At 34.2% G+C, this 5,151-nt stretch overlaps 1 long non-coding RNA gene across 1 annotated transcript in view; it reads left to right on the top strand.

Moving 5' to 3' along the window:
* Positions 1-3,241, top strand: part of LOC107698820 (uncharacterized) — a 4,851-nt gene extending 1,610 nt beyond the window's left edge. Inside the window, exons 2-3 of the long non-coding RNA XR_001635386.1 lie at positions 2,691-2,971; positions 3,157-3,241. This is a non-coding gene — a long non-coding RNA (uncharacterized LOC107698820). The remainder of the gene's footprint in view (positions 1-2,690; positions 2,972-3,156) is intronic.
* The last annotated feature ends 1,910 nt before the right edge of the window (positions 3,242-5,151 follow it).

Raw genomic sequence — 5,151 nt, 5'->3', positions numbered from 1 at the left:
GCACCCCCATTTTTTCGTGGGCTACACTCCAGGGGGTGCTGCAGCACCCCCAGCACCCCTACTTCCCGCGGTAATGTGTCTGTGTATATTTAATATGTATAAATACACATGCATGTATATATTTAAGATAAATATGTTGTGTGTATATATATATATATATATATATATAAATTATATGAATATACATTTATGCATGTAAATACATGTAAATATTGTAAAAAAATATATATACTGTATGTGTGTATTTATATATACATGATAAATATATACAGCACACATACATATATTATGTAAACAAAAACTTTTATTTTGGATGCGATAAATCATTTGACAGCACTAATTTTAATATATTTTAAAATGTAATTTATTACTGTAATGGCAAAGCTAGATTTTCAGTATTATTACTCCAGTCTTCAGTGTCACATGATTATTTAGAAATCATTCTAATATGCTGATTTGCTGTTCAAGAAACATTTCTTATTATTATCATGTGTTTTTGCAAACTGTGATACATTTTTTTTATCAAGTTCAAAGCAATCTGTATTAATCCGACACTAGTTTGTCTAGTAAACCCATTCTGTTATATTCATAATTGGTTCAAATTTAGTCTGGCCTACTGGTTAAATGCATGCATAAAAATTTAATTGAGTGAAAACATTATTCGTTTCCACACTGAACTCATTGACTTATGGAAAGAAGAGCTGCCTGGTACAAGTTGTGTTTGTGGGATCCTAGTTCAGTGGCTATTTAAGTTCAGTCCATGTGAAATTCCCATCACTTTAAATTGGCAGTTTCTCTTAGCAGTCCTCACCACACTTGCATCCCAAATGTAGAAATGATTAGACCCGTGTATTATGTAATATGTTACATGAGTTACAGGGCCATCTCCTTTTGCGTTATTCAACTTGTGTATATAAACTAAAGATTAACTGCTCATAGTGGATAGGAAAGTGGAAGAACACTAATCATAGATGCAGTTCTTGGCTACAAACCTTCAATTTAGAGCTCTAAATTACATGCAAAGTGCAAGCCTTAGATCTGCCATGGTTCATGATGGACAACTGAATCAACCCACCGAAAAATAAAAAATAAAAAGAAGAAGAAAACTCTCAAACAAAACTCTGTCCACAGAAACCACTCATCCATTACACTGACTCCAGTTTTCGCTGAGCTGCTCCGATCATTCCAAAACATTACATCATTGCACAGAGAGGGAACATCGCTACTATGGCCAGAGCGTCTGTACAGGACTGTACACTGGCTCCTTTGTGATGTCCACAATGTGTGTCCAAGGCAACCACTAGGTAGAGAGGACGTCCCATAAGGGAATGCTTCTTGTCTTCTTCTCGACAACACATGGTAATGTTGAACATTCTTTCTCTGTCTGTACTGTTGTCACACTGACTGTTTAAAGATGCTGCTGCCAATGTCTGCTTGAGGTCCGTGGTGTGCGTATCATATTCTTTGCTGAATATGGACCATTGATGTCTCATGAAAGCAGTGTCAGGTTTGGGCCCATGTTTTCGCCCCAGGATCTTCCCTACAGGCCGTAGAGCATCCAGAAGCCATGTTTGAGGTCTGCTCTGCTTGTTTATGTATGGTTACACCCAGAGCTGAATTTAACCCCAGCTTCCATCTGCTGCAACACCCAGGGCCTGACGGAGATGAGACCGGTTTGGGTCGGTCTGTGCCGCTCGCTTGCTACTAAGCACAGCTTGCTCCTATGTGTTATTATCGTCAGAGGCGTCTCCTCTGTGGCAATATTCTTTTTTAGACCTTTTTTTTGCTTACGTTGACCTTAAGGTTCATTTAAGGTACTTTGTAGCCAGATTTCTTGTCAATTTTATAGTAAATATGAAAATATTTAAATCATAAATAAGGAAATATTTAACAAAGAATATTGAAAAGGAGGAAAACACCTTTAAAAAATATTTTTTTTTGTCACTGTCATTTTCCTAAAGAGAATTTTTAATTAGCATTTTATCTAATTATTTTTAGCTAGATTTCATGTCAATTTTATGGTAAATAAGAACAATTTTAAATAATAAACAAGGAAATATTTAATGAAGAATAATAAAAAGGAAGAAAACATTTTCTTTTTTATTTTGACTGTCATTTTCAGTTGTAAGAAAGTTTTCTAACATTTTATTGAATTTTGTTTAGATATCTTGTCTAGTTTGTGGTAAATATGGAAATATTGAAATAATAAACAGGGAAATCAATTACAAAGAATATTAAAAGGAGAAAAACACATGACGATAAAAATTAATTTGGTCATTTTGAATGTCATTTTCATTTGTAAGACCATTTTCTATTAGCATTTTATGAAATTTTACTTTTAGCCAGATTTCATGTCGATTTTATGGTAAATATGAAAAGTTTTAAATAATAAAATGAGAAAATATTCAACAAAGAAAATGAAAGAGGGGGAAAACACATCATTCATCAATATTTTCATATTTTCACGCGACAATTTTCTTTTAACTTTTTTTATTTATTTTGTTTTAGCCAGACTTAATGTCATTTTTATGGTAAATATGAAAAAAAAGGAGGAATGTTAAAAAGGTGGAAAATATGTCATAATTTTCTTTCTCATTTTAACTTGTATTACAATTTTTTATTAGCATTTTATCAAATTTTGCCACTTTATTCTAATATAGGCCTACTCATGCACCCAACCTTGTTTTCAGATGACATTTTGGGAGATGACACTCTAAACTGGTGCTTTTCCTCCCTCCTCGTCATGCCACAGAGTTGGTATTCTGGGCTTCAGTGTGCCCTATTGGCCTAGCCACAGCCCGACAGCCTTTCATTACACTAGCCGAAGGAGGTGGCCTGGACATCCCCATCGAAGACACCATCACCACACCCCAAAGGGTGCCCAGCTCCGAGCTGTTCCCTGGATACATCAACAAGAGAGATGAGAAAACAGCCGCTCTGTTTGTACATCATTTAACTGGCAATCATCAAGGTAAGCACTTCTAAATCTAAAAGCTTGAGGGCTGTCTTTGTTGTAGCTTAATTTGATGATATTGTGGTGACATAAAATCACCATTTTGCTGTGATTATTTGTGAGGTTTAATTAGATAGCAATAATAATGTGCAGGTATTTGATCACGTTTACTGTCATTCATAAAATCTGAATTGTTATTTCAGCCTGACCTATTATAGATGGGCTTGTGATGGATTGTTCATTCATCCAGGGAGTTTATCCGCCTGTGTTAGAAGTTGCTCCGGCATCCCTGCAACCCTACATAGAACAAGTGGTTTGGAAACTGGATGGATGGATGTCATGGCTGGAACTACACCGCCACCTGCTGATCAAATAGAACTTGCTCGGCAGTTCCTTCCTTCCACATTCTATAAAAGTATGTACTTTAGTAAATTAGTGACATACATAATTATACAGTTGAAGTCAAAAGTTTACATACCTACACCTTGCAGAATCTGCAAAAAGTTAATTATTTTACCAAAATAAGAGGGATCATACAAAATGCATGTTATTGTTTATTTAGTACTGACCTGAATAAGATATTTAACCAAAAACATGCTTACATATAGTCCACAAGAGAAAATAATAGTTACATTTATAAAAATTACCTTGTTCAAAAGTTTACATACACTGTAAAAAATGACCGTGAATTTAACGGTAAAAGACTGTAAAAATGCTACAGTAAAAACCTGTTAAATGGTTAACGGTAAATTCCCCTACTATATACGGTGAAAAACTGTATTAGACATTACATGTATTGGACATTAATTTTACGGTAGTATACCGTTTTTGGAAGTGAAAAAGACCGTATAATTTACAGTGAATAACCGTAAATTGACATGCCCAGAATTCCCTGCGTTACATTTCAAATTTGATGTTTTTTTGTTGAAATTCCCACAGCTGTTTTTATGTTTTGGGTTAGTTTTTCATGAGTCCTTTGTCCTGAACAGTTCAACTGCCTGCTGTTCTTCAGAAAAATCCTTCAGGTCCCACAAATTCTTTGGTTTTCCAGCATTTTTATGTCTTTGAACCCTTTCCAACCATGACTGCATGATTTTGAGATCCATCTTTTCACACTGAGGACAACTGAGGGACTCATATGCAACTATTACAGAAGGTTCAAACGCTCACTGATGCTCCAGAAGAAAAAAAAAAACATGCATTAAGAGCCAGGGGTGTAAACTTTTGAACAAAATGAAGATGTGGATATTTTTCTTATTTTGCCTAAATATAATACTTTTTCATTTAGTACTGCCGTTAAGAAGCTACAGAAGATAGTTACATGTTTCCTAGAAGAGAAAATAAGTTCAATTTACCCTGATCTTCAAATTCAAATGCTTTTAATGCTTGATTTTTTCTTCTGGAGCATCAGTGAGTGTTTGAACCTTCTGTAATAGTTGCATATGAGTCCCTCAGTTGTCCTTAGTGTGAAAAGATGGATCTCAAAATCATACAGTCATTGTTGGAAAGGGTTCAAATACACAAAAATGCTGGAAAACCAAAGAATTTGTGGGACCTGAGGGATTTTTCTGAAGAACAGCAGGCAGTTGAACTGTTCAGGACAAACAAGGGACTCATGAACAATTATCACTAAACACAAACACAGCTGTGGATCATTCAGGTAACAACACAGTATTAAGAATAAAGTGTATCTATACTTTTGAACTATTTTTATACTTTTTATAAATTCAACTATTATTTTCTCTTGTGGACTATATGTAAACATTTTATGTGAAATATCTTAAAAGGTCAGTACTTAATAAACAATAACATGCATTTTGTATGATCCCTCTTATTTTGGTAAAATAATTAACATTTTGCAGATTCTGCAGTGTGTATGTAAACCTTTGACTTCAACTGTACATGATTAATTTAATGAGTGAGACTATACCAGCTAATTAAGCTTTGCGTTGTTGTAATGTAATAATAGGAAGAGTAAAATGTGTATAATTAAAGAGGTAATGTCTGTCTGCAGCTACAAGTTGACAATTTAACTTTAGGGTTGTCAATTTATTGCATTTAAGAGTCAATGTTACAGGTAGATTTTGAATTTATCAAATGATTACATCTTTGATTCTGATTTATCTGCATGTCAATACTATACAGTTCACTAGAGGGCAGTATGGTCATATTTTACATCAAAATGGCTATACTTGTGA

The sequence above is a fragment of the Sinocyclocheilus anshuiensis genome, unplaced genomic scaffold, assembly GCF_001515605.1.
Source record: "Sinocyclocheilus anshuiensis isolate Anshui unplaced genomic scaffold, SAMN03320099.WGS_v1.1 scaffold230, whole genome shotgun sequence".
Classification (NCBI taxonomy): Eukaryota; Metazoa; Chordata; class Actinopteri; order Cypriniformes; family Cyprinidae; genus Sinocyclocheilus; species Sinocyclocheilus anshuiensis.
This window is presented reverse-complemented; position numbering and strand designations above follow the sequence as displayed.